Source organism: Xiphias gladius, chromosome 18, assembly GCF_016859285.1.
Source record: "Xiphias gladius isolate SHS-SW01 ecotype Sanya breed wild chromosome 18, ASM1685928v1, whole genome shotgun sequence".
NCBI lineage: Eukaryota > Metazoa > Chordata > Actinopteri > Istiophoriformes > Xiphiidae > Xiphias > Xiphias gladius.
The window spans coordinates 6,270,317-6,285,121 of record NC_053417.1 but is presented as its reverse complement, the minus strand read 5'-3'; positions in this window follow the sequence as shown (position 1 = coordinate 6,285,121).

Here is a 14,805-nt window from a genome sequence, read left to right as displayed (position 1 = left end):
AGTCCACGAACTGAATGAAAGTAGGGAGTGTCTTGTCCAGTTGAAGTCCCCGGAGATCATGAAGACAGCACTGGGGTGCAGAGTCCGGCGTCTCGCAGTAACAGAGTTGATGACGTCACATGCAGTTGCCGGGTTAACTGAGGGTTGGATGTAAACAACAACACAGATAGCGTGTGAGAACTCTCTGGATATGTAGTACAGACGTAGCCCCACAGCTAACAGCTCAATGTCTGGGCTGCAGAAACGTTCCCTTTCCTGTCCGCCCCAACCGCCTGAAAGCTGTCGATTGTAGAGATGGGATTTAGAGTGTCTTCCTGTAGCCACATGTCTGTGTCTGTGAAGCACATAACACTACACTCACAGAAGGCCCTCTGATTCCTCACTAGGGCCGCTAGCTCGTCCATCTTACTGTCCAACGATCTCACTTTGCCCATTATGATAGAAGGGAGATATGGCTTATATCGCCTCTTCTCCATCAGTCTCTGTTGTCTGGACCCGGCTCTTTTCTCTCGTCGCTTCATTCCTCCTCTGCATCCTCTGTGTGTCCTTTCTGGTCACCATGCCGCCCGTCTTCAGCACGATCGGGTGGTCACTGGTGTAAACAATGCAACCGCGGAGTTGCTGCACAGCAGTAGCAAAGCTGAATGATAGCATTCCGCAAGGTTGAGTCCAGCACCATCGATGCTGTTGCTAGTTTTTTAACATTCAACTTTTTGTCTTTTAACTTTTAAATTTTTGTCAAATAAGATCTTTCATAAATTTACTGTTATATTTTTTTGTAAAACTTCTCAGGATTTTTCTTTCTGTTCTGAATTACACTTCTGTCTCATCAGTACAATAATTACATAAAGACAGTGCTGTTGTATGACAGCCTGTGTTGTATTGTCGTGCATGTTGTATCATAAGGCCCCTGTAGCAGTTTCTCAGCTCCATAAATAGAAACAGCTCTTGGCAGGTACAGTAAAACAGGCACGGAACTGCTGAATGCAGAGAGACTTCTGACAGAGCTGGTGAGACTAGTGGGGTTAAATTTTTTTGAAATTTTAGTTTGTAAAGTAGACATAGATCATCAAGGGCTTTCCAATGTCTAACTGTGGATATTAGGGAAGCTGTGAGAAAAAGAATAGTCAGATGGATGCTCAGTCATTGAGGATAGATTTAGTAGCTTCCAATGGGGGGAAATAATTGCCAAATGTTTGTTTTTTCTGAGTTTTTCTTCTGTCGCTTTCTCTTCATAATAACTTGACAATGTCAAAATTGGTGACTATGTTTGCAGAGGTAGTGTAGAAAGACAGCTGTTGACTGATTAATTTAATCAGCTCTTAATGTTCAGTTGGTGGTGATCCCTATTTACTGATGGTCCTTATTCTGTTGACACTGTAACCATAATAACCAGAAATAACCAGACGTATGCAGAAAAGGCCTATTTCCTTGAAGTAAAAACCTGGAATGTTCAACCAGTTTTGTTTCCATTTACCCTACTGAATTTGAGACATTTTCATACACACACACACACACACACACAAATGCATACAGTCTATGCCATCTTCTCCCTCATCCATCCTAATACTTCTCAGACAAACCCTGTGTGTGTGTGAGCTGAGGTGGTAAAAGATGACATTACTGTATGTATCAGGCCACATGATAAACGAGCTGGTGCAGCAACACAAAGAGTCAAGTCAAGTCCATTTATTTGTAGACAGTGTTAATTTTGTCAGCTTTTTTAGTCTTAGTCTTAGTCCTGTGATAAAAATCATCATTTTTGTTTTTAGTCAATTTTTACTCATCTAAAACTCCGGACATTTTAGTCTCGTCTTAGTTGAAGAAAAGCGTAAACATTTTAGTCTAGTTTTAGTCAAGACCAAGAATAAGCACTTTAGTCGAACCTCAGCAAACTGCTTTCAAATCAGATTACATCCAACTGATTTTAACAATTAAGAAAAGATGCAACACCATGAGCAAATCCAGCAATCTAACTCTTGCAATATGAGTCAATCAGAAAGTAACCAGAAAATAAAACCCTTCACAATCAAAAGAAAATTGTACAATAGCCCTGCAATAAATCCTACCCTTATAAGGTTTTGTCAGGACTATGCCAGAAAGGTGTTGATTTTAGTCTGTAATTTTGTAGGCATTACTGGTAGTGTTGTACTAGATTGCGTTATACAGTGTTTATAATAGGTTTTACACTATGGTCATATAAAATTGTAAAGAAATTATTTGGAACCTCTTTGCACGAAAAGCAAGCTAAGTACTAGACAGCTAAGTGCTGCCCAAAAGACTTTATTCAAGCCCAGAACAATCTTCTACGTTTTATGCTGTGCATTTTATTAACCAGCAGAGGTCTGTAATAGACTTCATTTAGCTGCACAGACCCCTTAGAAATAGACAAGATCTGAAACGTGTATGGCAATTAAGTTGTGTGTGAAGTTGTGCGTGCTTAAACACGGATAGCATGTTTCATACACCGAAACATACAAACTTGTCTTAAGCAGAAGGTTGGCCAACGTAGCTGACTTGGCTACTGACCTTCAGAAAGACTAAATCCCCATCTACAAGCACTGTAGCAATGTCCCGTTGTTGTGAGATTCTAATAGATAATGTTACACCACAGCCTTTAGTAGTTGGCTTCACACAGCTCTAAAAGTAAAATTAAGTTATTTAACATCTCTTGAGGTTTGCGGTGTTCTTCCCAGTGATTTTGTAGCCACAGGACTTCTCTCCTAACAATGCTAAACGCTCACTTTTTTCTCTCAGCGGCGTTATATTTGGAGTAGGTCCAAAGGTCAACCTGCTTTGTTGTCGCCATGTTCTTTTCCCTTCACTCTAAGTTATCTGGTCATAGCTTAATCCAGTCTAGCACAGGTGGCAGTGCGTTCATGGGTGCGCTGTGGTGTGCAGAATCACCAGAAAAGATGATTTGAGCGCACAGGAAGAAAAATGTGCAGTGCAGTCATTCAAAGAAGGACATTTAAGGACAATTATGTCATTGTTTGTGAAAACGTCCCCTGTTTTCATATACAAAAGTTTTTATTTTTTAAACTACATTATACTTTTGTCTTTTTTTTTGTCAATGATATTGCATGTTGATATAATCACAGGTAGTGTTTAATGATAACAATGCCGTCTCAGCGTCGTCTCATCTTAGTCATGGAAAACAACGTTGTTGACGAGCATATATTTTATCATATACATATATTAATCTCAGTTGTTGGGTAGTTGTGTACTGTGTGTGACACACACCAGTTTGAGCTGGTTTGGACTTAAATATCAGTCATATGTCAGAAAATCTGACTCATTTCTTTGTTTTCTTGCATTGTACTCATCCTGTGAGAGTGTTTGTCCGCAACCATTGTCATTATGTCAATAAGTCTTTAAACACCACAATATACTGTGAGTCAGTCACTCTGCAGTTCTTCAACAAAGCCTGCAGCACAGTCCATGGATGCAGGGTGTTAAATAGAAAGTGTCATTATGCTGAAAGGGGCCAAAAGTAAGGCACCAGGAGGCATGGGATGTCCAAAGGGATAAAAGTTGAGGACTTTCACAGATCATGAGAGCTAAAGAAGCCATTCAAACATCAGCCGCACAGTAATAAGTACTGTACCATGGACTGTTTTGATCTGTGTGAACTTGTTCAATTTTTAAAAAAAAACTTGGAGGTAAACATCTAATTTTCCACCACAAGTATATTCCTTTCGTGTGTTTCTCCCTTTGTCCCCTCATTTCACCAAAAGATCCATTACACCAGGAGCCTTTACAACAACTGTGCCAACATAGCCATTTCCCTTTGTTCATAACCTTTCTTTGACTCTGCTCTCAGCAGGAATTCTAAAAGCACTGCAGCATTCTTGATGATCAGTTGCGCAAAGCTAAGGACAAACATCAAACACTGAATGAATTCAATTATTTCTAAAGCTAAATTCCAATTACCTCCCCTGAATTTACATAGCCTTGATATAATCCATTCCCCCTGTCCCCTTATCTTATCTCCCTCTCTTCCTCCTTTGTTTGTAAGTGTATCAACCTTAATTCTCTTTGGTATGGTGACTTTTGGCAGAAAATGAAACTTCATATTTTCTCTCTTTTCCTCATTGTCTCTCTCTCTCTGTCCCTCTCTTTTCTGCCCTCTTGCTGGTATCGAAATGCGTGCAGCGTGAAATTAAAGCCAATGCATTTCTGACTCTGAAATAAATTTAAACCTCTGATGAGGTTGGAGTTGGTCCAAAGCTCTGCAATGAAAACACTTTTTACCCTTATTTTCCTTCATGGTGGAATTATCCACTGCTTATTATTGTTCTGCATACACGATTCTCTCGCCTGGGATTGTGGCTGCCATGCCCAAAAGAACTCGCTCTTTTCTCTGACAATTTATTAATTTTTCTGTTCTTTTGTGCAGTTAATGCCTTGTAAGACCCTTGTGAAGGGGAAAAGTATTTCATTTGACCATGCCGTTTGAAGGCCTTATTGTGGCCTGTACATGGACATTCATGGGTCCTGATATTGTGAAATTTAAGGTAGATTAATTAGAGGTAAAAAGAAAGCATAAAAAAATTAAGATACCATATTGAGTTTTCTCACAACAAGAATATAGGAACCATTCTGCAGGAACCAACTTGATTGTTAACGAAATACAGTGAGATCACTATTGAAGTAAAATAGGTTCTCCCTCTGTGTGTGTGTGTGTGTGTGGGACTAGATGTCCAGTGTCCTTCCAGGTCAAACAACACTCCCTATTTTCTACAAAGCCACAAAAAATATATACAAAAAAATAAAAAATTACGTTTGTATTTTATGCAATGATTCCATTACAGAGTTTCAGTTACTTAACCCTCAATTAATAAAAGGCTCTGCTCACCCACACATGTTTGAAGTGTTCTGAATGTTCCTCTGCTCAGGTTGAACGTGTTAACAGGTACAACAGTAGATTGAGGGAGATGTCAATCAAACACAGTCTGTACACACCCACACAGTTGTGAGGAGAGGTCTAATCGGGTAAAAAAAATCTGTGTGAGTGAACCATGGTGTCTTTATTTATTTGTTAGTTAGTGAAGACACTTGTACTATGCCACTGCTGATCCATTATCTTTACTATTTGTTGTTAAAATTACATTATATGCTTGATAACTGGGAGTCCTAGCCCCACAATAGGATATATGTAATAAAATCATGGCATGCATAGACATTCAAGCTGCTTTGAGAGCTATTATAGTACACTGTACATGGGCTTATCAAACTAAACAGTTCACATTTGTTTTGATAGTCTTGGATAGTCCTCAGCACTCATTTTCTACAGACCCCAATGATAATCTACAGTTCTCTATTCATAAAGCAAAGACTTAAACTTTCAATGCCGAACCATTACAACAATATTCCATTTTCGTAAAACTTCTTTGAAGAATTTGTGATTTTGATGATTAATTTGTCCCACAGTCAGCCAAGACAAAAATATTTTGAAAAGAGAGGTTACCGACCCCTGGACCCTTATGAAGACATGTGATAGAGCTTATTCACTTTTTAGTCTTTCCTTTTTTTTTTTCGGCTAACCAAAAACTAAAAACACATAGATGAACCTTTATAGTCAAATACTGTAGGGAATAAAAGAAGAAGACATTTTAACACACAACTGAAGCATCGTTCAGTGATGTCTCATTACAAGAAGCCTTCTTTGAGGTATGTCCCTGTGGCTGTTTTCATGCAACTTGCACTAAAAACATCTGAGAGAGAAGACTACTGAGCAAAAAATTGGCAATCCAGGAATAGAAACATCCATATAAGTCTTCAAGGTTTCAGATTAATAAATTACTCCTACTTTGCAGCGCTTGCGGAAGCAATATCTGGTGCCTACAACAACTGTAGTCACTTATATTTGGGGCCTTTCATATTTCATGTTATCTCCTTTTTCATTCATAAATTGCTTGACGTATATGAATCTGTCTTACTTCATCTCACTTATAATGTGACCTTATAGAAACAGGAACACCTTCTATGAAGCAGCAGTATTGTTCACATTCACACCTACAAGTATTTGTATTTTTTAGATTCATTGTTTGAGTAGACCTGAAAAGGATGTAAGAAGAAGTAAGTTTGAAGGTGTGTTTTCAGCCTTTAAATCAGTCAGAAAGTATCTTTTCTGTTGTTATAAAGGGCACAGTTTATTGTATGCTGTGTGGATAAACAAATGGCATTAGTATGACTGCAGAATATGAACATTATTGCTTGATGCTATGTTCTTCTAGTAGATATTAGTAGAACTGAAACAGCAGACTGAAATAATTCTTTTAGCACTGTTCCTTTAATGTCTCCAGCTCACTTAGGGGAGCAGTGGATGCAATGTCAACACTATATGCAAGAACTTGCTGTTTGAAAGGAATGAAAGTTCTGATTCAACGTCTGGCATTAAGTTTTGGGTGCTGAATTTCCAGCATTGTTGCCTTGGTAATCAATCAGCTTTAATAGTCTAATAGCACCTTCTTAAGCACCAGCTCAGTCATGAAATACCCTTGATCAGAGATGACCAAAAACGATCTGAAGAGGAAATGAAAATTACTCTATCTCATAAATTATTGATTGTTAAAACATAGAGTTCTTTCATATAAGGGCTGCACAGCCTTTTTTTCAGTGAAGAAGGAGGGGGTAAAGAATTATAGCCAGTCCTATTTTATTCATTACTTTGTTACTTATTACCCCAGAGGTATCATTATTGTTCAATTGGCAAATAACCATCTTTCAAATTTTTTCCTTCTCCACTCATTCAGAGAAATTGCCCATGGATGATCATTCTCAGAAGCTGAGAGCCAGGACCATATTTAAAATTTGAGTTTATTTCCCCTTTAATCTTTGATGATTATAACTCATGCAGCAGTGCTCCAGCACTCCGGTGGTGATTATTCATTCACCGGCCCATTTCTCTCTTGGCTGAGGTTGCTCCCAGTCCAGTCATATTAATCAACCAAAGCTCTAATTGACTGATTAAGTCATGACTCCAGAAGCCAAAATGGCTGACTGACTCATTAAACTATGACACATATTCTGGTTGCAAAATGGCTGACTGCAATCCAATTTCCCTGACTTTTATGGGGAGTATAATCGTTTTTTTTTTTTTCTTCAAATTTGATGTTGAGCACATAAGGAGATAGCTTGGTATCTAGTGTAGGACCAAACATTAATACATTCTGGTTTGCAAATCGTGAAACTTTTAAAGAAATACTGTGTCTCTCAGAGACTGATATTATGAAAAGACTCTTAGTCTACAGGGTTTTTATAAAAGCTTGTGCATTTGCTTTTTTAGATGGATTTCCATAGGGAAAGAAATTGTAGTACAGATGACGTGATGTGTTACAGGTTTCTGGTTTGTAAAAACAAGAAGTACTGGTCAGCATGAGAGACCATAGACTTTAGCTTAATGCTAAAATTGTTTAAATTTATTTTTTCACTCATCAATCTACGCTCAGTACTGCAAGATGACAAAGCGAAAAACAGAATTTTAGAAATTTTTGCAGATTTATTGAAAAGGAAAAATTGAAATACCACTATGACATAAGTATTCAGACCCTTTGCTATGACACTTTTAGCTTTAGCAAATTTAGCTCAGGTGCCTCCCATTTCTCTTCATCATCTTTGAGATGTTTCTGTACCTTGATTGTGGAGGCCATCTGTGGTAAACTCAACTGACTGGACATGATTTGGAAAGGCACACACCCGTCTATACAAGGTCTCATAGCTGGCAATGCATATCAGTGCAAAAACCAAGCCATGATTCCAAGGAAACTGCCTGCAGAGGTCACAGACAGGATTGTGTCAAGACACAGATCTAGGGAAGGCTACAAAAAAATTCTATTTTTGTTCTATTGAAGGTTCCCAAGAGCATAATTCTTAAATAGAAGACGTTTGGAACAAGCAGGACTCTTGCCAGAGATGGCCACCCAGCCAAACTAAGCACTTGGGCAAGAGGAGCCTTGGAAAGAGAGGTGACCAAGAACCCGATGGTCACTCTGGTTGACCTCCAGATATCCTGTGTGAAGGTGGGACTTCCAAACTTCCAGAAGGGCAACCATCACTGCAGAACTCCAACAATTTGGGCTTTCTGGCAGAGAGACCAGACGGAAGCCTCTCCTCAGTGACAGACACATGAAAAGACACTTGAAGTTTGCAAAAAAAAGTACCTAGAGGTAACTCAGACTGTGAGAAACAAGATTATTTGGTCTGATTAAACCAAGATTGAACAACCAGGCACCGCTCATCACCTTCCCAATAACATCCCAACGGTGAAGCATGGTGGTGGCAGCATCATGCTGTGGGAATGTTTTTCTGAGGCAGGAACAGGGGAACTGGTCAGGGTTGAGGAAAGCTGAAGGGAGCAAAGTACAGAGATATCCTTGATGAAAACCTGGTCCACAGTGCTCAGGACCTTGGACTGGGCCAAAGGTTCACCTTCCAACAGGACCATGACCCTAAGCACACAGCCAAGACAACCCAGGAGTGGCTTAGGGACAACTCTGTGTCTTGACTGGCCCAGCCAGAGCCCTGACCTGAACCCAAACAAACCCTGGAGAATCCTTAAAATGGATCTTCAGAGAAGAATGGCAGAAAATTCCCAAGTTCAGGTGTGCAAAGCTTGTCCCAGCATATACAAGAAGACTCAAGGCTGTAATCACTGCCAAAGGGGCTTCAACTAAGTACTGAGTAAAGGGTCTGAATACTTAGGTCAATGTGATATTTCAGTTTTTCCTTTTAAATAAATTTGCAACAATTTCTAAAATTCAGTTCAGCATGGAGCTGCAACATAACAACACTTGAAAGAAAGTGAGAGGGTCTGAATACTTTCTGCATTCACTGTATATAACAACGGAAAATAACACTTGAACCTCCCGGCAGTACCCTGTTGGGAAAAAGATTTCTTTCGGCAATAACATCTTCCTAAAATCCTCTTAAGAATCCTCATTTGAAATGGTTAACAAACACTCTAGAGCATTCCAAAACCTAAAGCTTGAAAAAGTTTATACTGGGTGTCTTCAGCATTTAGCAAGTTCAACATTTAGCGAAAGTTGTTCAACATTTAGCAAAAGTAGTTGCTGCATGGCCAGTGGTGACTTGACATGAGTGCAAAGAATGGAAGTTTAACAGGTTAGGCCTGGATATCATTTGCCCTAACCTATACATTAATTACCAGCATCTTTATCTGACCCTGTTAGTACTAAAATACTGACAAAGGTTTGGTGTTTACGTCAGAATCTACTTCTAAAAACCCTAGTATTGAGCCATGTTGTGAAAATAAATTTCTCTGTAATGAGATGTGTTTAGATAGATGGATAGTTTATTGGTCCTCAGTGAGGAATTTATTTTCCAAAGTAACTGCATAACACAAACAATTAGGACTTACAGACTTGCAATGAGTTATACAAAATACAGGGTTTACAGAAACACTTGATTACATGGTTCACACAACACAGACAAAGACATGGATTGACACTGTGGCTTAATTTCTTGTAACTTAGTAGGGGGTTACTTATTTAAAGCTTTTATGGCTGTAGGAGCAAAGGTCTTGCTAAAACGGGTCTTTCTGCACATGGCTATTCCATACCAACAGCCAGAAGAGAGGGGGGTAAAGTGCTGGTAGAGTGAGTGGTCTGGATCATGTGCCATTGTGAGTGCTTTGCAGATCAGGGATGAGTTGACACACATGGATAAGTTGAGGGTGGGAATATCAATGAGTTTGCTGGCTAAATAAGTTATCTGTAAGAGTTGGTTCTTATTGGTGACTGTAAGCATATTGAAAAACAGATGCCACAACACAAAGGACCTGGTTCAATAACAATATTGGACTTTGAGAGTTGTTTATATAGAGGGTGTAGAGACATGGACTGAGTACGCACCCCTGTGGGATTCTGCCTTAAGGCATGTTTTTTCTTGTCTCAAAGATGTTTGATTTGTGGGGTGACCCAGGGTATGAATTTGGGTATGTTCTAATAGTCATTACTGGTATCAGAGTATCCCTACAAAATTTCATGTAGTCAGTGATGACCAAAATCTGCTTGTCCAGCTCTCCATCAAAGACTTTGCATTCCGTGCGCGCAAGCATCCTTGTAGGCATACAAAGGCATCCTCTGACCATTGTTGGGGTGCTGTATTACAGGACTGTGTTGTTTCAGCTTGTGCTTGTAAACTGGAACTAGGTGGATGGCGTTGTGGTCCACTAGTCCTAGCAGTGGAAGAGCCCTGGATGTGTAGGCTCCAGAAATATTGCCATAGGAGAGATATATAGTTTTGTCAAATCTTGTTGGTACATCTACATATTGGTTGAAGACTGGAAGAATGTTTTCAAGCCAACAGCTGTTAAAATCACCAAGGAGGAACACTGGGGTGTCTGGGTATTTGCCAAGCAGAGTGTGTGTGTTCTTTGCTATTTGCTTGGCTGCTGCCTTGACATTGGCGCTTGGTGGAATGTACACACAGCTGGGCACAACATTCGAGAACTCCCTTTGGGAGGCATAAGGCTAGTGTGCAGGGTGAGCAACTCCAGGTCCGGATTACAGATCTTCCCGCGTACCTTGATGAAAGTACACCAGCGGGAGTTAATGTGCATGCACATACCACAGCCATGCACTTTCGCAGAGTTTTTGGTTCTGTCTCCCCGTGTGATCCTAAACCCATCACGACTAACCTCAGTGTCCGGGACATACTCATCCAGCCAAGACTCAGTCAAAGCAAAGACACACGCCACCCTGAATGATGCCTCCCTAAGACATTTGGCATGTCACAAGTCCAGTTTATTTTTCAATGAACAGATGTTTGAAAGAATAATTGAGGGTAGTAGAGGTTTGGGTCTGAGTTGCAGACTCAGACAGAGCCTACCTACCTCTTTTCTTCTTTGGACTGGGTTTTATATCACACGGGATAAGGATGGTTGGATTCAGCTGATAGTGGATGGAGTTCCGTAGGAGTAAAAGGTTATCCCTGGAATAGGTAAATCCATGCCCTGCTCCTCCTTCGTTTAAATGAGTGCTCCAAACAACACAATCACTGACAATCCACATAATGATGAGAATTATCCAAGTACAACTTGCCCAGTACCTAGTGATACAGCCATGTTACACTTTTAACATTTAAGACACACATGCACACAAACTGCACTGACTGTGACATTACAGCGAGTGCTTGCGCTCTCTCCTGCAAGGTCAGGTAAGTTTAATTAGGTTTCACAGGCTCATACACTTGAAGCTTCTAGATTAAGCGGGAGAAAACTCAATCATAGGCTCATTTTGAAGTTGGTGACATGGGATGAAGACTGCCAATTTTTAGAAAAAAAAGGAAAAAAAACTGTATTTGCTATCTTTTCCAAATTATTAGCGGCATGGCTCTAGGGATGGTAGTCAGTCTTTTAGTCCACCACTTTGGTCCAGACTGAAATTTCTAAAAAACCATCAGATGAATAGGCATTAAATTTTATACAGACATTCCTTGTCACCTGCATCCTACAGAATTTGGAGGTCCCCAGACCTTCCCTGTAGTGCCACTGTCAGGTAAGAGTTTTTACTTATCCTGTGAAATATCTCAACATCTTCTTGATGAATTGACACAAAATTTTGTAGAGAAATTCATGGTTCCCAGACGATGTGTCCTCATGACTTTAGTGATCCTCCAACTTTTCCTATTGCATGACAATGAGGGTGACAGGTTGAAGTTGTGTTTTTGAGTGAAAGGTCTCGAAAATTATTGGATGGATTGCCAGTAATTTGGTACAGACATTAATGTTCCCCTCAAGATGATTTGTAATCACTTTGGAAACTTTAATTCATAGTTTGGTTAATGACTAAAATACTTGCAAGACTAAAGACATTCCCACCGCCATAGCTGTACATTGTGTTTAGTACTAATTAGCAAAGTTTAACATGCTAGCAAGCTAAACTAACATGGTGAACATGGTAAACATTACCTGCATAGCCTTGGCATGTTAGCATTGTCACTGTGAGCATGTTAGCTTGCTGCATATACTTAAAAGCAGAGCTGTGCCTAAGTACAGCCTAACAAAGCCATTAGCAGCTTTTAGCATGGCTGTAGACTCTTATGCTTATTTGTATGTGTATATTGCAAAAAACAAATGTTCACCAAAAGGATCATACAGTTTTCATCTATTGAATTTATGCTGATGAATATATTTATGAATAAACAAGTTGTGAATTACTGACACTTGAAGTTTTGTCATGTGAGTTCATAGAATACCACTCCCTAAATGAGAAGTAATACAGTGCTTAATAACAAATACTGTACTCTCTAATCACTCATTTACTACGTTAAAATTTTATTTTTGATGCAGGCATCCAGCAACGGTAAGTCTCTGATTTATTTCAGGTCCAGAACTATAACCATTATACCTGACATTTTATTACATTTCACAGGATTTCAATGAACTCCCTGTCTTCAGTTCACTGTATATAAAATATGAAGAAACTGGAACTACGCTTCTATAGTAAAATTAGCAATATGTTTTCATGAGTCTTGGTCCAAGAATGAGGATGAATTTGTCATATCGGTCCCAGGCTCAAAAATAAGGCCTATATAAGAGAAAAAATGTGTTATCAGTGGGCTACATAGGGCTTGTGCAAGAACCTGCTGGGGTCAATTCGTTTATATTAGGATGCCCTGTAGAGTTTGTCTATGGGAAAATCCAATGACCGGGGACATGCATCTGCACTGAGCTAATGAGTCAGTGCTGGATTAGTGAATACTGGTCATATTGAAACACACTCACACATTCTTACTCATGCACACATACACAAAAGATACAGACACAGGCCAAAATAATAGTGGTCCTGAAGTGCAAAACATAACAGCATTTTAGAAATAAAATGTTTCTGTAATATTATTGGCTTTCGTGAAATGCTTTGTGTTCTCTGAGATGTTAGGTTTTCTGTAATGTTGTGTTTGCTGAAAGGACGTGTTTTCCTAAATGTCAAATTATATGAAACATTTTGTTTTCTAAAATGTCATTGGGCTTTATTTTACACATTTTAATTTCTGTAATGTGTTTTCTGTAGTTGTGTTCTTTTAAATGAAGTGTTTTCTAAAATGTGTTTTCTGAGACAATGTGTTATTTGAAATATTGCTGCATTTCTAAAATGTGTTTTCTGTAATGTTCATTGTGTTCATTCTGTAATGTTCACATCATTGTGTTTTCTGAAACAAGGTTTGTGAAATGTTTGTTTTTTTATGAAGTGATTTGTTTTCTGAGCATTTCTGTGTTTGCTGAAATGTATTTTCTGAAATGCTCTTACTTCTTAAATATCACATTTTCTTAAACATCGTGTTTTCAGAAATGTCATAAATTTTTTGGAAATGTTTTGTGTAATGCTGTGTACAGACACACCGTCTTGCTCATGACACATGAGCGTACAGACCTAAAAACAGGATATAGAAACAGGCAAAAAAAAAAAAAAACTTCACACATGTAAATCTGCTTCACACATGCGTAAATATGCAGATATTCATGCACAAGTACACTACATGGAAGTAGAGCACGTACAGGCATGCATAGTCAAAAAAAACAAGCACACAGGCACATTGTTCCTCAGTGGTAGTGAAATCCACACTGATAAACGGTGAAAGACAGGCCAGTCAAGCAGCAGTTCAACGGCTACAGCAAACAAGTAGCCTGGCTGACCAATGCACATCCGGCAATTGTGGGCTAAATCACAGAGGAGCATTAGCCAGCGTTGCTAATGAGCTATTACACCACTGACCTTCGGGACAAACTCATTACCAGGTGACAATACACGGCAGACAAAAGCTAGATTCATTATCATAATTATCAGTGCAGTCTTTATTGCAGCTCACTGGGGTTGCTGGTCGAGATGCATGCTTTTGTATGCGCGCGCGAGTGTGTGTGTGTGTGTGTGTGTGTGAATGGGAGCACAAGACAGAGGGTGTTACAAGCAGTTATAGACCATTACAATGCTGTGAAAAATTATCTCCTTGCCCATGTGATAGCTCGGAGCATTTTGACTAGAATTCTCTCATACGTTATCTGCTATAACTAGGAGGCCTGTACTTTCAAATAACATTTGGTCGTGTCCATTTTGCCCGAAAGAACCTTGAAAGAATTTTTTTCTTTTTTTTTTTTAACGTAACCAGTTGAAGCTCTAGCTCTAAATCTGTTGAATAGGCCCATTACAAATCCTATCTCAGTTCGCTGACACGAGTTAGAGGATGGACGGCCACTTCAGGGCTTTGCAGCTGCTCCATCTGTTCAGTAAAATCCATCAAATGTCTATCTATCAATCTGCCCCCTCGCTTGTTGACTTGGGGCAGGAAGTTTACAAACTTCTGCTTCTCAGCCTGCAGGACAGAGAAGGGATTGGAATGGCAGCACTGAGCGCATCAAAAATGTGATAGTAACTTTCAACAGAAATGATGGGATTTGATGGATTACTCCCCTGGAAGTGATCATTGCTGTTCATGTCATTGTAAAGCTGTGTTTGCCATACCTTTTGTTCATACAAAAGCATGCTTGAGACACTCTATACTTGAGACATACACAGTAAAATAATCCCCCACCTATTTCTAGCAATAGCCTTACTTTAGTATTTAGAAAATATTAAATGTTTCAAGAGCTTATTACTCTATTCTAGTTCTGTGATTATATTCTTAACTCGTCGAATGTCTTCTTCTGCTGTTGCTATAACTGAATTTACCTGCGCATATATCTTTCACACAAACGCACTTGTATCTGGACAGGAAAACCCAGAAGTAACAGAACCAGTTAATACTGGTTCAGTTATGTTTGCTTATGGCCATAGTTGGGGCATA